At 42.6% G+C, this 22,067-nt stretch overlaps 1 protein-coding gene across 4 annotated transcripts in view; it reads right to left on the minus strand.

The window, feature by feature from the left end:
* Window positions 1-14,987, minus strand: part of HECW2 (HECT, C2 and WW domain containing E3 ubiquitin protein ligase 2) — a 479,776-nt gene extending 464,789 nt beyond the window's left edge. For 3 of the 4 annotated variants that reach the window (XM_073633114.1, XM_073633112.1, XM_073633113.1), the window contains exon 1: window positions 14,607-14,982. The gene's annotated coding sequence lies outside the window, so the exon portion shown is untranslated. Of the gene's footprint in view, window positions 1-14,606 lie in introns of all 4 variants that reach the window. The other variant, XM_073633117.1, reaches the window with a different exon arrangement.
* Window positions 14,988-22,067: the final 7,080 nt, after the last annotated feature.

The raw sequence follows: 22,067 nt of genomic DNA on the forward strand, positions 1-22,067 counted from the left end.
CCTGTTTGGCTATGGGGCAGGAAGTGAATGGAAATCTCTGCAATGGGACAAAGAGGGCAAAAATAAACCTTTCAGGCATTATGCCTCTCCCTTACTTAAAAAGAAACAACAAAAAAACAATAAAAAAAAAAACAAAAAACAAACAAAAACACATTTTGGCTATAGTTCTACTTTAACCAGTTACCAACCGCCGCACGACGATGTACGTCGGCAGAATGGCACGGGCAGGCAAAAGGACTTACAGGTACGTCCTTGCCTGCCCGCGGGTCCCCCCCCCCCCGGTGCCTGCCGCAGTCGGATTCAGGTCAGGGGCGATCAAAGGTGAGGGGGAGACCACTCTTTCGTGGCTCCCCCCCTCGCGATCGCTCCTGGCCAATGACGGGCTTCCTCGGCTTCTGTGAATGTAAACAGAAGCGGAGGAAGTGATGTCACTCTCCTCGAGCCGGTCTTTTCGTTCCGGCGCCGAGAAGAGAAGACATCCAAGTAAGTTTGCACCAACACTACACTTAGTGCCGGTTCACACTAGACGCGGCAGGACTTGCAGGTCGCCTCACCGAGGCGACCTGCACACGACTGCCGGGGCGACTTGCAAGACGACTTCTGTATAGAAGTCTATGCAAGTCGCCCCCAAAGTAGTACAGGAACCTTTCTTCTAAGTCGGAGCGACTTGCGTCGCTCCGATTAGAACGGTTCCATTGTACAGAACGGGAGGCGACTTGTCAGGCGGCTAGGTCGCCTGACAAGTCGCCCCCGTGTGAACCGGCCCTAACAGTAGAACACGCAGGCACACTTGTCACCCCCCAGTCACCCCCTGATCACCCCCCCGTACCCCCCTGTCACACTGACACCAAAAGCAGTTTTTTTTTTTTTTTCTGATTATTGCATTGGTGTCAGTTTGTGACAGTTATAAGTGTTAGGGCAGTTAGGGTTAGCCCCCTTTAGGTCTGGGGTACCCCCCTTTAGGTCTAGGGTACCCCCCTAACAAAGTTTTAACCCCGTGATCACCCCCGTCGCCAGTGTCACTAGGCGATCGTTTTTCTGATCGCTGTATTAGTGACACAGGTGACGCTACTTAGGGAGGCAAGTATATAGGTTCACCGTCAGTGTTTTATAGCGACAGGGACCCCTATATACTACCTACTAAAGGTTTTAACCCCTTGATTGCCCCCTAGTTAACCCTTTCACCAGTGATCACCATATAATTGTTACGGGTGAAGCTGGTTAGTTGGTTTGTTTATTATAGTTTATTATAGTTTTAGGGCACCCGCCATTTATTACCTTATGAAGGTTTAACCCCCTAACTGCCCGGCGGTGATATAAGTTACGTTTTTAGGATCAGATAAGGTCTGCGTCGCCCCAGGCAGCGTCAGGTTAGCGCCAGAACTGCTAACACCCACGCACAAAGCATACACCTCCCTTAGTGCTATAGTATCTGAACGGATCGATATCTGATCCGATCAGATCTATACTCTCCAGCAGTTTAGGGTCCCCCCAAAAAACGCAGTGTTAGTGGGATCAGCCCAGATACCTGCTAGCACCTGCGTTTTGCCCCTCAGCCCAGCCCAGTCCAGCCCACCCAAGTGCAGTATCGATCGATAACTGTAACTTACAAAACACTAAGCACACATAACTGCAGCGTTGGCAGAGTCAAGCCTGATCCCTGTGATCGCTAACAGTTTTTTGGTAGCATTTTGAATCAGTTGCTGACAGTCAGGAGCTTTTTTGCCTGTGAGTCTCACTAGTGTACCCCTAAATTTAGAGCCCAAAATGGCAAATCGAAGGTACACTAGTGAAGAGGCCTACACGTTTCTGAGCATGACAGATAGTGAAGAGGAAGTCACTCATCTGTCAGATTCAGGCTCCGAATACGAACCTGTAGAGGACAGCGGCTCCATGACAGATAGCTCTGACGACGGGGTTGTGGTCCCTGCTAAGGTCAGGCGTACCAGACCCCAATCTTCTTCTTCTGTCCTTGAAGTGCAAGAACCGCAGGTCCCTCGTATGGAGCAGAGAAGTACTAGGGCCGCTATTCCTTCTGGTGAACTGGCAAGCACCAGCGGCCTAGTACACCCTGGTCGTACATCCAGCACTGCATATCACGTGGTGACGTGGCGAGTCCCATAAGTGCAGTTCAAGCTGGTGAGGTGGCAAGCACTAGTAGTGTCCCGCTGCCACCAAGAAGACGAACACAGGCCCATCGTGCCCATAGTGCCCTTCCTGCTGCATTCGCCAATCCGAATTGGGTACCCACCACTTCTGCAGCACCCGTACTTCCCAAAATTCACTGGCCAACCCGGAATTCAGGTGGAAACAGTTGATTTTACGTCACTTGATTTTTATTAACTGTTTTTCACCGAAGATCTCTATAGATCTATTGTGGACCAAAGCAATTTATATGCTGGTCAAGACATCGCCGCTAATCCCCAGTCCTCCCTTGCCAGAGATTGGAAACCAATTACGGTTTCCGAATTTAAGCTCTTTCTGGGCCTTTCCCTCAACATGGGCATAAATAAAAAGAGTGAGTTGCAGTCATATTGGTCCACTGACCCAATTTACCATATGCCCGTGTTCTCTGCTTCCATGGCCAGGGCACGATACGAGCAGATTTTGCGGTTCATGCACTTCAATGACAATGAACTCTGTCGTCCTCGTGGAGACCCTGAATACGATCGGCTCTACAAAATTCAGCCCGTCGTAAACCACTTCAACCAACGTTTTGCAGACTTGTTTACTCCTGATCAAGTTGTCTGCGTTGAGTCCCTGATTCAATTTTCTGGCCGCTTATCATTCAAACAGTACCTTCCCAGCAAGCGTGCCAGATACGGGGTCAAGATGTATAAGCTCTGTGACAGGGCCACAGGCTATACATGTAGTTTTATGGTTTATGAGGGCAAAGATAGTCACGTGGAGCCGACAAACTGCCCTGACTACATAGGAAGCGCTGGCAAGATAGTGTGGGACTTGGTGTCACCCTTATTCGGAAAGGGGTACCACTTGTACGTGGACAATTATTACACGAGCGTGCCACTTTTTAGTCACCTTTTTGATCATCAAATTGGAGCATGTGGCACCATGTGACCTAATCGCCGGGCTTTCCCCAGCGGCTTGTAGATTCCTGTCTTAGGCTGGGGGAGAGAGCCTGCTTGAAGTGTAATAACTTGCTCGCTATGAAGTGGAGGGATAAAAAAATGTTTTCGTTCTTACCTCTCTTCATGCAGACACGACGGTCCAAATTCCTACGGCGACTGGTGTTGTGGAGAAACCCCTCTGTGTCCACGAATATAACCAAAATATGGGAGGGGTGGACCTCAACGACCAGTTGTTGGCGCCGTACCTAATTGCCTGTAAGGCCAGACGCTGGTACAAAAAAGTGTCTGTTTATTTATTTCAATTGGCTTTGCTGAACGCTCATGTGCTATACAGAGCTTCAGGACAGACTGGATCCTTCCTTAAATTCCAGGAAGAGATCGTCAGAGCCCTTCTGTTTCCAGACGGTGCTCCACCTCACCTTCCCCAACCAAATGCAGTAAGCCGGCTGCATGAGAGGCATTTTCCTTATGTCCTCCAGAGTACCCCTACCCAACGAGCTCCCCAAAGAAAATGTTGTGTCTGCAGAAAGCGCGGATTTAGGCGTGACACCCGGTATTGTTGTCCCTCCTGTCCTGGCAATCCTGGTCTTTGCATTGGTGAATGTTTTGAGCGCTACCATACACTAGTTGAGTTTTAGCGTAGGGTACAGCATTGCACAGACTAGGACACACTTTCACAGGGTCTCCCAAGATGCCATCGCATTTTGAGAGACCCAAACTTGGAACTGTTACAGTTTTAAAAGTTACAGTTATAAAAAAAAAAAAAATATATATTAAAAAAAAAAAAAAAAATTTACACAAAAAAAATATAAAATAAAAAAACAAAAATAGTTGTTGTTTTATTGTTCTCTCTCTCTCTCTATTTTCTCTCTATTGTTCTGCTCTTTTTTACTGTATTCTATTCTGCAATGTTTTATTGTTATGTTTTATCATGTTTGCTTTTCAGGTATGTCATTTTTTACTGTGTTTTAACCATTTTTTTGTTTTCAGGTACGCCATTCAGCTGCAGCGCGGATTTATTTATCTTGACAGCAACAGCGTTTGCTCCCACGATACATAAAGCCGTGACTCCAGCACTGTCGGAGGTGATTTCACCACCACAGTTACATACTTCAGCATATATGCCGAAGCGTGGGGGCAGCAGTGGGTGGAGGAGCGATTTGCTCCTGCCTTTTGCGGTGGGATGCCCCCATGCTTCGGCATATATAAACGGTGCATGTATGCCCATCATTAGAAGTAGGTGGATGAAGGGAGGTATTCTAATGGTGGGCATACCCACCGATCAATATCATTTTTTCGTTCAGCCCACAGGCTACATGAAAAAAAAAGTTTACAATATATGCCCAACAAGGACCAGCAACATACTGGTATGTTGCTGGACTTTGAGTGGTTATACCAGAATGATGCCTGCAGGTTTAGGTATCATCTTGGTATCATTCTTTTCAGCCAGCGGTCGGCTTTCATGTAAAAGCAATCCTAGTGGCTAATTAGCCTCTAGACTGCTTTTACAAGCAGTGGGAGGGAATGACCCATCCCTCCCCCCCCCCCCCCCAACCACCACCATCTTCCATGTTTTTCTCTGGCTCTCCTGTCCCAACAGGGAACCTGAGAATGCAGCCGGTGATTCAGCCAGCTGACCATAGAGCTGATCAGAGACCAGAGTGGCTCCAAACATCTCTATGGCCTAAGAAACCAGAAGCTACGAGCATTTCATGACTTAGATTTTGCCGGATGTAAACAGGCCATTGGGAAATTGGGAAAGCATTTTATCACACCGATCTTGGTGTGGTCAGATGCTTTGAGGGCAGAGGAGAGATCTAGGGTCTAATAGACCCCAATTTTTTCAAAAAAGAGTACCTGTCACTACCTATTGCTATCATAGGGGATATTTACATTCCCTGAGATAACAATAAAAATGATTAAAAAAAATAAAAAATGAAAGTAACAGTTTAAAAATAAGATAAAAAAGCAAAAAAATAATAATAAGCACCCCTGTCCCCCCTGCTCTCGCGCAAAGGCGAACGCAAGCGTCGGTCTAGCGTCAAATGTAAACAGCAATTGCACCATGCATGTGAGGTATCACCGCGAAGGTCAGATCAAGGGCAGTAATTTTAGCAGTAGACCTCCTCTGTAAATCTAAAGTGGTAACTTATAAAGGCTTTTAAAAAGGTATTTAGTTTGTCGCCACTGCACGTTTGTGCGCAATTTTAAAGCATGTCATGTTTGGTATCCATGTACTCGGCCTAAGATCATCTTTTTTATTTCATCAAACATTTGGGCAATATAGTGTGTTTAATGCATTAACATTTTAAAAAAGTGTGTTTTTTCCCAAAAAAATGCGTTTGAAAAATAGCTGCGCAAATACTGTGTGAAAAAAAAAAATGAAACACCCACCATTTTAATCTGTAGGGCATTTGCTTTAAAAAAATATATAATGTTTGTGGGTTCAAAGTAATTTTCTTGCAAAAAAAAATAATTTTTTCATGTAAACAAATGTGTCAGAAAGGGCTTTGTCTTCAAGTGGCTAGAAGAGTGGGTGATGTGTGACATAAGCTTCTAAATGTTGTGCATAAAATGCCAGGACAGTTCAAAACCCTCCCAAATGACCCCATTTTGGAAAGTAGACACCCCAAGCTATTTGCTGAGAGGCATGTCGAGTTCATGGAATATTTTATATTGTGACACAAGTTGCGGGAAAAAGACAATTTTTTTTTTTTTTTTGCACAAAGTTGTCACTAAAAGATATATTGCTCAAACATGCCATGGGAATATGTGAAATTACACCCCAAAATACATTCTGTTGCTTCTCCTAAGTATGGGGATACCACATGTTTAGGACTTTTTGGGAGCCTAGCCGCGTACGGGACCCCGAAAACCAAGCACCGCCTTCAGGCTTTCTAAGGGCGTAAATTTTTGATTTCACTCTTCACTGCCTATCACAGTTTCGGAGGCCATGGAATGCCCAGATGGCACAACCCCCCCCCCCCAAATGACCCCATTTTGGAAAATAGACACCCCAAGCCATTTGCTGAGAGGCAAATGAGACCTGCAACATACTCACCATGCCTCTCAGCAAATAGCTTGGGGTGTCTACTTTCCAAAATGGGGTTATTTTGGGGGGTTTTGTGCTATCTTGGCATTTTATGGCCTTCAAAACTGTGATAGGCAGTGAAGAGTGAAATCAAAACTTTATGCCCTTAGAAATCCTGAAGGCGGTGATTGGTTTTCGGGGCCCCGTACACGGCTAGGCTCCCAAAAAGTCCCACACATGTGGTATCCCCATACTCAGGAGAAGCAGCTAAATGTATTTTGGGGTGCAATTCCACATATGCCCATGGCCTGTGTGAGCAATATATCATTTAGTGACAACTTTTTGTAAATTTATTTTTTTTTTTTGGTCATTATTCAATCACTTGTGACAAAAAAAATAAATATTCAATGGGCTCAACATGCCTCTCAGCAATTTCCTTGGGGTGTCTACTTTCCAAAATGGGGTCATTTGGGGGGGGGGGGGGGGTTGTACTGCCCTGCCATTTTAGCACCTCAAGAAATGACATGGGCAGTCATAAACTAAAAGCTGTGTAAATTCCAGAAAATGTACCCTAGTTTGTAGACGCTATAACTTTTGCGCAAACCAATAAATATATGCTTATTGACATTTTTTTTTACCAAAGACATGTGGCCGAATACATTTTGGCCTAAATGTATGACTAAAATTGAGTTTATTGTATTTTTTTATAACAAAAACTAGAAAATATTTTTTTTTTTCAAAATTTTCAGTCTTTTTCCGTTTATAGCGCAAAAAATAAAAACGGCAGAGGTGATCAAATACCATCAAAAGAAAGCTCTATTTGTGGGAAGAAAAGGACGCAAATTTCGTTTGGGTACAGCATTGCATGACCGCGCAATTAGCAGTTAAAGCGACGCAGTGCCAAATTGTAAAAAGTGCTCTGGTCAGGAAGGGGGTAAATCCTTCCGGGGCTGAAGTGGTTAAAAGCATTTTATACTATGGAGAAGCCTTTTTTCTTTTGCCTTTCATAACTTATCACATTGAAAATGAGGCTGTGTATATCTGAATGTTGGTAGTCCCGAGGCTGTGTGGAGGATCATCCTATCTCCCACAGAAATTACATAAGCGTTTTATGACTATCCTGTAATTGACCACTTCCTGACCGCCTAACTGGGAATTTACGTCATTACTTTGACATCAAATACTGTGCTACATCATGCACAGATACATCAAATAACCACAGTATTTTCTTTTCTTGTGGGCAACTGGCTTTCAGATAAAAGTGGTCCCCCGGCTTATGTTACCGATCGCTGAGCCCGGGAGCCATCCGGCGCTGGCAGTGTCTTGCCATAGAGATAAAGGACTGCAAGATGGCCACCGCTCATCTCTATGCCCTTGGAGGACCGGAGCGAAGTCAGGACGTCACTACCAATTCTCTAGCCATATAAACATGTTTTTTTTTTTTGATCATTTGCTTTTAAGAGTAGAGGAGAGATTTGATCTCGCCATAAAGAGGACCTGTCATGCTGTATTGTTATCGCAAAGAAAGTTTACATTCCTTGCGATAGAAATCAAAGTGATCAAAAAAAATTTGTTAAAAAGGGACAGTGTAAAAATTAAAAATTGTAATAAAATAAAATAAAATGTTACTTTTTTTTAAAGCACCCCCAGCACCGCCTGATCACACGCAGTAGTAAACGCATATGTAGGTCAAGCCCACATATATAAACGGTGTTCGCACCACACATGTGAATTATCGATGCGAACATCTGAGTGAGAGCAATAATTCTAGCACCAGACCTCCTCTGTAATGTTAACTGGTAACCTGTAGGAATTTTGAGCGTTGCCTATGAAGATTTTTAAGTACCGTGATTTGGCGCCATTCCACGAGTGCATGCAATTTTAAAGCATGACGTGTTAGGCATCTATTTACTCGCCGTAAGATCATCTTTCATATTATACAAAAAAACTGGGGTATATATTAGGATTTGTTTTTTAATTAAAGTGTATTTTTTCATATATTTTGTGGTTTTTTTGCATTAAAATTCATTAAAGTGTATTTTTTCCAAAAAGAAAATTGCATTTAAAAAACGCTGGGCAAAATCCGTGTGGCATGAAAAATTGCAACAACCACCATTTTAAAAATAAATACATTTTATATATATATATATATATATATATATATATATATATATATATATATATTTTTTTTTTTTTTTTTTTTTTTTTTTTTTTTTGGGGGGGGGGGTTCTAAGTTATTTTCTAGCACAAAAAAAAACAGTTTTTACTTGTAAACAATAAGTCCCTATGGGAAGTTGGTAAGCGTGTCCCCCATTGTCACTTTTGGGTGAAGGTTTCTGGTGGTGGCAGAGGAAGAAGCGATTCATTACGTGTCAACATATGGTTAATGGTATTCTTATATGCATCTTCCATTCACATATTATGTATTATTACTCAGTTGTTTGTTTATATGCACTTTATAATCATGTATTACGTTTTGTTCACGTTTAGTGCAACACATTTCATTGGAAACATATCTATAAAAATGTAGGATTTTTACAACAAACCCTTCTCCCTGCCTGTCAATGTTTATGTACGCTGAGCCAAGCATGCACAGCCCAGCTTACATTTAGGTCTGGTTCACACTGGTGCAACTGTGATTTCATCTGATTTTCAATGTGATTATGTAGTGCAACTTGGAGCATTTTTGATGAGATTTTCATACTGGTGCGATTTCTTTGAGGAAAAGAAGGAGGAGTGAAATAGCTGGGGAAAAAAAAAAACATCTGAATCATATCAAAAACACATGTACATGCAATTTTGATGCATTTCTATTAAGGTCTATGGGGCAAAAAAGTAAAAAATTGCAATGCATCGCACCAAAAGCAGCCCAGATACCTTCCCCAAAGTTTCACTGCAGCTATGTTGCATTGAAGTGAGCAGACATCATTGAAATCAATGTGACTTCCATTGTCATGTGATTCTGTGTGACTTAAGTCTCATCTGAAATCGCACCAGGGTGATCCAGGCCTTACAGTCCTACTTTGTTTTGTGAAGATGTGATTCCTGTACAGGAGTGTCATCACTGCAGCCCGGTCATCCAAGCAGCTGAAGAAGTCAGAACCCAGAAAAAAGAATGAGAGATGGCAACACCCATGACAAACTGACAACGCAGCGCTGGCAGGGATCGCTTCCAAGGTAAATCTGCCATAATGTGCGAATATGCTAGTACAATATGGCTAATGGCTCCCAGGAACAAATTGAGAAAGCATTTTAGCAGAGGTTTATTTCCACTTTAATGCAAATGTACCTTGTATTGCTCTCAGCCTCCAAATTCCATTTTTTACTGCTGTGATCTGACTTACCTGCTAGAGCCACCCTCTCTTGCTCGCTCCAGAGATAGACTTTGAACTATTGATGCACCGATGCCAATACCAAGCATTTGCACAAGTATCGGTACTCATCCAAGTGCTCCTGAAACCGAAACCGATACTTTGCGTTGCAATTTGGCGTCAATACTAAATGAATGGTTGCAAATCGCAATGCAAAGAATTGCATGCAATTTGAAAAGGAGTGCGGTGTGATTCCTGTCCGAAATGCATGCGATTTCCCCCATCGCTCCTGTGTGTGTATAGAAAGGGAAAGGTGCCACCTAGTGGGCAGTTTAAAAATGTCAGAACTCACAGTACATACTTAGTTACATGCAAAATAATCTACATAAGTGTCCCGTTCTGCAAATGATAGCAAATCACGGCTGCTGGAGGTGCTCACAGGGTTAGAGGAGATGTAGACGCAGTCCACGCCCAAGCTGACATTGCTTCTGCCTTACACCCACGAGGTCCAGGAACTTCTCAAGCCCTGTGAACACCTCCAACGACCCCGATTTGTCATCACCAATGGACAGGGACACCTATGTAGATTATTTTGCATGTGGCCAGATATGTACCGAGAGTTCTAATTTTTTTTTAAACTGCCCACTCCTTTCTAACACACAGGAGCCGTGGGGGGAAATCACACTGAATTCCTGTTCAAATCGAATGCAATTCGATTGGATGGTCTGATGGGGTCTGCCTGAAAAATGGACAGGCAGACCCGATCAGTCCACTGGTGTGAAAGGGGCCTAAAAAACTATTTTAAATTGCATATAAACCCTCACCTTGTAAAACAACCCATTCAGTTTAAGCCCTGGTTTACACTGAATGGGGCTTTGAAATCGCGCTACTTCAGCACGATTTTAAAGCCGCTGATCAGTGCGATTTCATGTGCGACTTGCCGACATCTGTGCGACATCATGCACAGATGCAAATGCAAGTCACACATGAAATCGCCAAGAATAGCGCAGGAACCTTTTCAGAGTCGGTGCATGTCGGAGTCAAGCCGTTCTGAACAATTCCATAGTCAAAAATAGAGTGTGGCTTGTAATGCACTTTTGACAAGTTAAATCGCATGACAAGTCGCAATGGTGCGAACGGGGGCTAAAATAGAAATGGAAGGCAAAACATGTGTGTATAGGTATAACAAAAGAAAAAAAAAACATTATAAACACTTTTTTTCAATAAATTATCATATTCCGTCTGTTGTCAGCTGCATAAAAGTTGGGGGGGGGGGGGGAACAGCAGCACACTGAACATCCCAGTGAATAGCTATGCAATGCAGTGGGGAGTCAGGACAAGTCTAATCATTGGAAGAAAGCAGGCTGAGTTCCCAGCACAGCTAGAGAACTGACCATGATGTGTTCTCCTGCTTAGTGTGGTCAGTTTTTAATAGGAAAAAAGGGACTGGCAGAACACCAGGGATTTCACACAGAGGAAGTAATATAAAGAGAACAGGATACTTTTTCATACAAGTACATTGTACAGCAGCCACAAATCAGGAATATGAAATGCTGGGAATGAAAAACATATTACAGGACCATTAAGTAGTTGATGTGTATGGGTGATGTTTGGAGAATAAGGATATTGTTCAGTGTCACTTTAATGTAGAACAGGACACACAAGTTCAAACTACTATATAATACAGTATATGTTATGTGAGAGCCTTTTATAGGGTTGGAGAATCCTCCCAACAAAGTGGAGATGTTGCCTGTAGCAACCAATCATAAGCTAATGTTTATGGCAATTGTTCTGAATTATAACCAGCTTGTATATATTAAAACCATTTACCAACTGCAATAGGTATATATACGTTGCGGCTTTGAAGTGGTTTACCGGGATTATGGCTGAAGATATCAACCATAATCCCGGCATTGTTTTTTGCAGCTGGCTTTTTCATGAAATGAGCCGCAGGAATGCTTTCCGAAGCCTGAGAAACGATCTGACGGTGCGGCCGGCTGCTCCATTAGGCCGGCTGCGCAAACTGTTGGCGCTATAAATCCTATTATTATTATTATTATTATACGCTATATAAATCCTGTACACTAATAATAATAGGCCATCTTTGATCACATCTTCGGCCTTGGACGACCAGAGTGACCTCACTTTCGGTCCAGGCTGGAAGTAAATAATTAAAACAAAAAAAATTTAAGTAAAAGATTAACAGTTTTTTTTTTTTTTTTTTTGGGGGGGGGGGGTCTTTTTGACCCCAGATCTCTCCACAAAGAGGACCTGTCATCAGTATTTCTATTACAAGGGATGTTTACATCCCTGGTGATAGGAATAAAAGTGATCACAAAAAAAAAAAAAAATTACATTACTTTAAAAGTGTAAAAATAGTGTAAAAATAAAAAGTAAAATAAATTTAAACATAAAATTTAAAACCACCACCATCCCTCCGTGTTTAGTGCTGGTAGCTTTAATTAGATTAACATAGCAGCTCACAAGTTTTCACATATCTACAGTTCGCACCACACATGTGAGGAATTGACGTGAACGTCTGAGTGGGAGCAATAATTCTAGTGCTAGACCTCCTCTGTAATTGTAAAGGCGTTAAAACGTCGCATATGTAGATTTTTGATTCCCACAGTTTGTCGCCATTCCACGAGCGTGCGCAATTTTAAAGCGAGACATGTTAGGTATCTATGTACTCGGCATAACATCCTCTTTCACATTATACAAAAAATTGGGGTAAATGGTGTTTTTTTTTTTTGTTTTGTTTTTTTATTAAAAATGTGTGACATGAAAAAAATTGATGTCACACGATCGCCATTTTATTCCCCAGGGCAGTGATGGTGAATCTTGGCACCCCAGATGTTTTGGAACTACATTTCCCATAATGCTCATGCACTCAGCAGTGTAGGCGAGCATCATGGGAAATGTAGTTCCAAAACATCTGGGGTGCCAAGGTTCACCATCACTGCCCTGGGGACATTATACCTTTTTTTTTTTTAGCCAAGACCCTAGGGCAGGGGTCTCCAAACATTCCAAACAAAGGGCCGGTTTACTGTTCTTCAGAGTCTAGGAGGGCCAGACTTTGGCCAGTGGGAGTGGAAATTTTCCTGGCATCAGTGGGAGTAAGCATCTGGTATTAGGGGGAGGAATAGTGCCCCATTGTTGATATCATAGGGAGGAATAGTGCCCCATTAGTGGTGTCAGTGGGAGAAATGGTGCTCCATTGTCGGTGTCAGATGGCAGAATAGTGTCTCGTATGAGTGGTAGGAATAATGCCCCAAGGGCCGGATAAAGTCAAGCAAATGGCCACTTCTGGCCCTCGGGCTGCAGTTTGGAGACCCCTGCCCTAGGGTCTTTGCTAAAAAAAAAAAAAAAAAAAAAAAAAGGGTATGTTTGTGGGTGCTAAGTAATTTTCTAACAAAAAATACTGGATTTCAACTTGTAAATAAAAAGAGCCAGAAAAAGCCTGTTCTTCAAGTGGTCTCCTTCATGTTGCTGCAATGTTTCTAAAAACACACAGTTCAAGGAGGAGAATAGGAACATAATCAAAGCCTTGGACTGCATCCAACCCACGTGTCTGCGATTGAGGTGTACCCACCCAGAAAATGAAATGTCAAAGTGCGGAGCTGTGCTGACGAGGGATCCCTGAGCGATCGCGTCCTTTTGTTGCAGCAGCCCGCACTCCACACTGCAGCAGAGCAGACACCTACAATATAAACAAGCTTAGCGCCTCACTGAATAGTGCTAGGGATGCCACATCCCAGGCGGAGAATATTCTACTTCTCACTGATCGTTCCCTGGCCCCTAAGACTGCCATGTGAAAGCCCCATTTATCTGTGCTACACACAGGCGCCAACTGGGCGATTGTGCTGAACAGATGGCGACTTTTACTGTCGCATATATTAAAAACGATTTCTTCTGTGATCAGCAATCTGTACAGACAAACAACGCCAACCTGATCCAGGATGGATTTCTCAGAAATAACAACCCTTATTAATTGATAGGAGTCCGATCGATCACATCATTCTATTAATAAGAGGAGCATCTTCTGCACAGGACAGGCACAATGATGGGACCACTCAGTAGAATTCTATATAGGGGACACAATGATGTGACCGCTCAGCAGAATTCTATATAGGGGACACAATGATGTGACCGCTCGCTCAGTAGAATTCTATATAGGGGAAACAATGATGTGACCGCTCAGTAGAATTCTATATAGGGGACACAATGATGGGACCACTCAGTAGAATTCTATATAGGGGACACAATGATGTGACCGCTCGCTCAGTAGAATTCTATATAGGGGACACAATGATGTGACCGCTCGCTCAGTAGAATTCTATATAGGGGACACAATGATGTGACCGCTCGCTCAGTAGAATTCTATATAGGGGAAACAATGATGTGACCGCTCAGTAGAATTCTATATAGGGGACACAATGATGGGACCACTCAGTAGAATTCTATATAGGGGACACAATGATGTGACCGCTCGCTCAGTAGAATTCTATATAGGGGACACAATGATGTGACCGCTCGCTCAGTAGAATTCTATATAGGGGACACAACGATGGGACCGCTCAGTAGAATTCTATATAGGGGACACAACGATGGGACCGCTCAGTAGAATTCTATATAGGGGACACAACGATGGGACCGCTCAGTAGAATTCTATATAGGGGACACAATGATGGGACCGCTCGCTCAGTAGAATTCTATATAGGGGACACAATGATGGGACCGCTCGCTCAGTAGAATTCTATATAGGGGACACAATGATGTGACCGCTCAGTAGAATTCTATATAGGGGACACAATGATGGGACCGCTCATGCAGAATTCTATATAGGGGACACAACGATGGGACCGCTCAGTAGAATTCTATATAGGAGACACAACGATGTGACCACTCAGTAGAATTCTATATAGGGGACACAACGATGGGACCGCTCAGCAGAATTCTATATAGGAGACACAACGATGTGACCGCTCAGCAGAATTCTATATAGGGGACACAACGATGGGACCGCTCAGCAGAATTCTATATAGGGGACACAACGATGTGACCACTCAGCAGAATTCTATATAGGAGACAACGATGGGACAGCTCAGCAGAATTCTATATAGGGGACATTGCACAGTCATTATCTATAGAGAGAATGATGAGAAGAGCACCTACCTCTTATATGATCAGCATTCATATAGAGGATCCACCATTAACCCTCCATCGCCCTGCACACACCCTGCATGTCCTCTGATCCCGGATCCTCGGCTGTGTTCTTATCGGGAGCTCGGGGAGGTCTGTACAGGAAGGATCCTCCACAAACCTTCCACAGCTGGATGTAAGGCGTGCTCTGATTGGACACTAGCAGGCCCCTCTTCATTGGTCACTGGCCGATCTACCAGTAGCTGATTCCAAAGACACAGCAGTGATCGGTCCTGCTAGGAGGACAGCCGAGCATGGAAGCGTTATCTAATCGTGTGCTGGAGAACAGAATGGATCAATAGAGACACAGCAAATCAATGTGTGCGATAAGCGGCATCCCCGGCATCAACCTAGACGTGCACGACTCCTTTCTGGCCACTAGATGGCGCTGTGCATAGAGAAGGAGGATGGCCGCTCTTTATATACTTTTATCATAACTTGTGAGGGGAGAGAACGGAAACACCTCATGAAGAATGGGAATACAACACAAATAAATGCAGAAATTAAAAAAAAAGAAAACACATTAATAATAAATTCTACAACAAACAATTCTGCAACAAATCTATTGAAACTTACTAGTCCTTAAAGTGGTTGTATACCTTTATTTGTAACTTTTACCTACAGGTAAGCCTATAATTAGGCTTACCTGTAGGTAAAAAAAATATCTCCTAAACCTGTAAGGTTTAGGAGATATTTCCCTCGCAATGAGCCGCTGACTGCAGCGGCGCATGCGCACAGGGGACTCTCGGCTGACAGCCCGGCAAACTCCGGAGCTTGCCGGGCAGAAGTCTCCCGCGCGCATGCGCGGGAGTGACGACATTGCGGCTCCTGCCACTTACAGCGCCGGAGCCGCGATACCCAGAAGACACGCCGAGGGGAGATGTCAGCTCCCTCGGCGTGGACCAGTTGAGATGCCGGCGCCTCGTTCTAAGGTAAGTATCTCATAATGAGCTAGTATGCGGTGCATACTAGCTCATTATGCCTTTTCCCTTGCAGGTGTAAAAAAAAGACAGCGGGTATACAACCGCTTTAAAAAATAACTGCAGCCTGCTCACATCATTTGTAATAAAAGCATCTTTGCCATTCTGAAGCTTTCCTCCAACCACTTTGCATATTATTTTATATAGACAGTAAAACCTTGGTTTGAGAGTTTTTTGCAAGAAAAGCAACATTTTTTCATGAATTTTGACTTGATATACAAGCGATGTCTTGATATACAAGTAGTGTCATAACAGAGTATAAAAGAGAAGAGAGGCGCCTCTAATTGTATCAATATGGTTACATTTAATGGAGGTACAACATTTAGAAACTCTACATGGTTGATGATTAATAGAGAGACACATCTAAGTATGCAGGCATCCGGGGTAAAGCTGTCCACATAGACCGTCCTCCGCACCGCCATCAATGTCATCCCTTCCACGCTGCGCTCCACAAGCTCTTCAAGCCTCACTTTCAGATCTCTCTACTTAGGGCCGGTGTTCTGCCGAGAAAGTTCCGCTCGGCGGATAAGGACCCCCCTGTACTGCGCAGGCGCTGCGCCTGTGCAGGAGGATCCGGCGGAAATAGCCAAAGGTGAATAGTTGTAAATCAGCTGTACACGGCGCCTGTAAGAGGGCCACTCGCCACACTTCGGGCATGGCCTCGCTTCGCTCGGCTCTTTTTTATTCCCCCTCTAGGTCCACTTGGATGGTGGGGCTTGAACCTGGACTTAGGGCGCAGGCGCCGTGTACAGCTGATTGAAGATTTTGAGCTTCGGCTATCCTCGGCGGCTCATAGTAGTTCGTACTGCGCCTGCGCAGTACAGGGGGGGGGGGTCCTTATCTGCCGAGGGAACTTTCTCAGCAAGACACCGGTACAAGGCAGGGGCGGTAGGGGCGGATGCCCTGGGCAGTACAATTTTCTGAAGGGAGGGGGGTCGCAGGTGAAGTGCCAGCAGTGTGCTTCACAGTACACCCTAGACGGTGCCGCTAATAGCCTCATGCTGCATATTACAGAAATTTAAAAAAGCATTGGTAATTAACATCCCCTCAGGCTCCTCCCCTCCCCCAATCGGATCCAGACGGTTCATCTATTAATCAGCAGCAGATTAATAGATGAACTGTCTGGATCCCATTGGGGGAGGGTAGGTTAATTACCAATGCTATTTTTAATTTCTCCAATATAAAGCATTGGGGGGGGGGGGGGTTAATTTACTGCCACTGACCACTGATGCATTAGTGGCAGTTAATTAACCCTGACACTGGTGCCACTAATGCAGCACAAAGGGGTTAATTATCTGCCATTGGTCAGCCACTAATGCATCAGTGACCAGTGGCAGTACATTAACCCCCCGAATGCTGCATATTACAAATACCATTGGTAATTAACCACTTGAAATGACAACCTGTCACAGTACATATACTGCTACGGGGTGGCAGCTACAGGCGTATGATGCTTCCTGTTTCAGGGTTTCGGGCTCATGCTCCCACGGACCCATCCACCTACTCCCCTGTGATTTGACACAGCAGGAGACTGTCAGCAGATCCCGGCAAAGGATCCATGGCTGGGAACTGCTGATTGACTATGTCAAATCACAGATCTCTGTGTTGATAATCAATACAGAGCTTTTTACAGAGGGAATGGTCGCTCTTTCTTTTCCCTGCAAAGCAGGAAAAAGAACAAATTGATCTGCAGGAAAAAGCAGCACACACAGGAAACATAGTTGATTCCCACTATAAGTTGCTGATCCCCGCCATTACTAGTATTAAAAAAAAAAAAAACCATCCAGAACATATCTCATTGTTTGTAGGCATTTTAGCTTTCACACAAACCAATTATTATACACTTATTTGTTACCAACGATAGCAGAATACATTTTGGCCTAAAATTATGAAGATTTTTTTTTTTTTTTTTTTATTGGACGGTTTTTAGGAGAAAGTAAAGAATATATTTTTTTCAAAATTTTTTTTTCATTCATATAATAAAAGCTAACAAAACCCAGTGGTGTGCAAATACCACCAAAGGAAAGCTTTATTTGTGTGAAAAAAGATATACATTTTGTTTGGGTATAGTGTTATATGACCACACAATTGGCAGTTAAAGTAACGCAGTTCTACATAGCAAAAAATGGACTGGTCATTAAGGGGGGCTCTTTACACCCTGGGGGGCGCAGTTTGCCATCTTTGCCCTGGGCACCGTATGACCTTGTCCCGGCACTGGCTCTACTACAGGGTAGTCTTCCCGGTCACGACTGACAACGGTGAGAGCCGGCGGTGCGGAGGATGGTCCTTGTACCGGCCCTGAGTAGAGAGATCTGAAAGCGAGACTTGAAGAGCTTGTGGGGTGGAGCGTTTAAGGGAGGACATCGATGGTGTGGAGGATGGTCTACGTGGACAGCTTTACCCCGGATGCCTGCATACTTAGATGTGCCTGTATTAATCATCAACCATGTGAGTTTCTAAATGTTGTACCTTCAAATGTAACCATTTTGCTACACTTAGAGGCGCCTCTCTTCTCTTTTATGCCCTGTAGCTCCTGCTGGATTTTGCGTCTAATCCCCTTGTGGAGGCTTCCATTTGTAAATGGACATTTTATGGTTACACAACCTATCACATTGCTATAACCTTTTTATATGGACTATAAACTGAAAGACTTATGAATAAATAGTTGTGGAACGAATCATCTGAGTTTCCATGGGAAAATTCACTTTGATATACTAGTGCTTTGGATTACAGGCATGTTTCCGGAACTAATTATGCTTGCAGGTTTTACTGTACTGTGATTCTGTACTTGCCAAATATGGATTTACACAGAGGCACACCTCCAGCTCTGCAGCCCTGCAATTCTCATTGGCCCCCTTATGACTCATCCCCCCTCCCTTCCTGGCAAACTCTCACCAAAATTTATGTCCTTTTTTTCCCACAAATAGAGATTTCTTTTGGTGGTATTTGAACACCTTTGTGGTTTTTATTTCTTGCACTATAAACAAAAAAAGGACAATTTTGAAAAAAAACAAAAACAAAAAACGATATTTCTTACTTTCTGCTATAAAACACATCCAATAAAAAAAAGGGGTTAACATCAGGGGCGATTAAAGGGTAATTATGGGTGTGCTGGGGGGGCTGCTACACCCAAATGGTTTTTCATCTTAATGCATAGAATGCATTAAGATAAAAAAAACCTTCTGCCTTCCTTTACAACTCCTTTAGGCTCCATTCACACTAGCGCGTTTTTTGATGCATTTTGCATTTTGCAGAAATGCATGGGAATTTTTTAACATGGGTTCCTATGGAACATGCTCACATCAATGCTTTTTTGTATCTCTGCGTTTTTGGAAAGGGTCGGGGACTTTTTTTCATGCAAAAAGCAGCGTTTTGCATGTAATGGATTTCAATGGACAAGCATCAAAAACGCAAGTGCACCGTTTTTGCAGCGTTTTTGGTGCGTTTTTGGTGCGTTTTTGCCGGTTTTTTTTTTGTTTTTTTTTTGTAATTTTTTTTTAAGACTGTAAAAAAAAATGAAAAAAAAAAAAAACGCAAAACGCAAATCGCGGCAAAAACGCGGCAAAAACGCCGCAAAAACGCTACAAAAACGCTGCTCAAAAACGTGCCAAGCATGAAAAAAAAACCTCCAAAAACGCTCAAAAGCAACATGCATAGGTGTGAATCGAGCCTTAGGCCCCATTCACACTAGCGCGTTTTTTGATGCATTTTGCAGAAATGCACGGGAATTTTTTAACATGGGTTCCTATGGAACATGTTCACATCAATGCTTTTTTGTATCTCTGCGTTTTTGGAAAGGGTCGGGGACTTTTTTTCATGCAAAAAGCAGCATTTTGCATGTAATGGTTTTCAATGGACAAGCATCAAAAACGCAAGTGCACCTTTTTTGCAGCGTTTTTGATGCGTTTTTGGTGCGTTTTTGGTGCGTTTTTGCCGTTTTTTTTTTTTATTTTTTTTTTTTGTAATTTTTTTTTAAGACTGTAAAAAAAAATGAAAAAAAAAAAAAAACGCAAAACGCAAATCGCGGCAAAAACGCGGCAAAAACGCGGCTCAAAAACGCGGCAAGCATGAAAAAAAAACCTCCAAAAACGCTCAAAAGCAACATGCATAGGTGTGAATCCAGCCTTAGGCTGGATTCACACCTATGCATGTTGCTTTTGAGCGTTTTTGGAGGTTTTTTTTTCATGCTTGGCACGTTTTTGAGCCGCGTTTTTGCCGCGTTTTTGCCGCGTTTTTGCCGCGATTTGCGTTTTGCCGCGTTTTTGCCGCGTTTTTGCCGCGATTTGCGTTTTGCGTTTTTTTTTTTTTTTTTTTTTTTTCATTTTTTTTTACAGTCTTAAAAAAAATTACAAAAAATAAAAAAAAAATAAATAAATAAAAAAAAAACGGCAAAAACGCACCAAAAACGCACCAAAAACGCATCAAAAACGCTGCAAAAACGGTGCACTTGCGTTTTTGATGCTTGTCCATTGAAAACCATTACATGCAAAACGCTGCTTTTTGCATGAAAAAAAGTCCCCGACCCTTTCCAAAAACGCAGAGATACAAAAAAGCATTGATGTGAACATGTTCCATAGGAACCCATGTTAAAAAAATCCCGTGCATTTCTGCAAAATGCAAAATGCATCAAAAAACGCGCTAGTGTGAATGGGGCCTTAGGCTGGATTCACACCTATGCAGTTTTAGTGCTTTTTGCATTTTGCAGATTTGCACTACAGTCCATTTAACATGGTTTCCTATGGAACACGTTCTGTTGTGCAAATCTGCAAAATGCAAAAAGCACTAAAAATGCATAGGTGTGAATCCAGCCTAAGGCCCCATTCACACTAGCGCGTTTTTTGATGCATTTTGCATTTTGCAGAAATGCACGGGAATTTTTTAACATGGGTTCCTATGGAACATGTTCACATCAATGCTTTTTTGTATCTCCGCGTTTTTGGAAAGGGTCGGGGACTTTTTCTCATGCAAAATGCAGCGTTTTGCATGTAATGGTTTTCAATGGACAAGCATCAAAAACGCAAGTGCACCTTTTTTGCAGCGTTTTTGATGCGTTTTTGGTGCGTTTTTGGTGCGTTTTTGCCGTTTTTTTATTTTTTTTTTTATTTTTTTTTTTTTTGTAATTTTTTTGTAAGACTGTAAAAAAAAATGAAAAAAAAAAAAAAAACAAAAAAAACGCAAAACGCAAATCGCGGCAAAAACGCGGCAAAAACGCCGCTAAAACGCGGCAAAAACGCGGCTCAAAAACGCGGCAAGCATGAAAAAAAAACCTCCAAAAGCCTTAGGCTCGATTCACACCTATGCATGTTGCTTTTGAGCGTTTTTGGAGGTTTTTTTTCATGCTTGCCGCGTTTTTGAGCCGCGTTTTTGCCGCGTTTTAGCGGCGTTTTTGCCGCGTTTTTGCCGCGATTTGCGTTTTGCGTTTTTTTTTGTTTTTTTTTTTTTTTTCATTTTTTTTACAGTCTTACAAAAAAATTACAAAAAAAAAAAAAAAAAAAAAAGGCAAAAACGCACCAAAAACGCACCAAAAACGCATCAAAAACGCTGCAAAAAAGGTGCACTTGCGTTTTTGATGCTTGTCCATTGAAAACCATTACATGCAAAACGCTGCATTTTGCATGAGAAAAAGTCCCCGACCCTTTCCAAAAACGCGGAGATACAAAAAAGCATTGATGTGAACATGTTCCATAGGAACCCATGTTAAAAAATTCCCGTGCATTTCTGCAAAATGCAAAACGCATCAAAAAACGCGCTAGTGTGAATGGGGCCTTAGGCTCGATTCACACCTATGCATGTTGCTTTTGAGCGTTTTTGGAGGTTTTTTTTTCATGCTTGCCGCGTTTTTGAGCCGCGTTTTTGCCGCGTTTTTGCCGCGATTTTGCCGCGATTTGCGTTTTTTTTTTTTTTTTTTTTTTTTTTCTTTTTTTTTACAGTCTTACAAAAAAATTACAAAAAAAAAAAAATAAAAAAAAAAAAAAAAAACGGCAAAAACGCACCAAAAACGCATCAAAAACGCATCAAAAACGCTGCAAAAAAGGTGCACTTGCGTTTTTGATGCTTGTCCATTGAAAACCATTACATGCAAAACGCTGCATTTTGCATGAGAAAAAGTCCCCGACCCTTTCCAAAAACGCGGAGATACAAAAAAGCATTGATGTGAACATGTTCCATAGGAACCCATGTTAAAAAATTCCCGTGCATTTCTGCAAAATGCAAAATGCATCAAAAAACGCGCTAGTGTGAATGGGGCCTTAAGAACAGTTTAAAAAAAGAGAGAAAACTGTATTCAGTTGCAACTGTTTTTGCAGATCAAGTAGAGGAAAAAAATATGGAATCACTCAATTCTGTGGAAAATATTATGGAATTACCATGTACTTTGCAGTTCTAAAACAAACATCTGCATCAGATTACATCCTGAAAAATGATGTCATTATTACCAAAGATCCTGGAATTAGAA

The sequence above is a fragment of the Aquarana catesbeiana genome, linkage group LG06 (assembly GCF_042186555.1).
Source record: "Aquarana catesbeiana isolate 2022-GZ linkage group LG06, ASM4218655v1, whole genome shotgun sequence".
Lineage (NCBI taxonomy): Eukaryota > Metazoa > Chordata > Amphibia > Anura > Ranidae > Aquarana > Aquarana catesbeiana.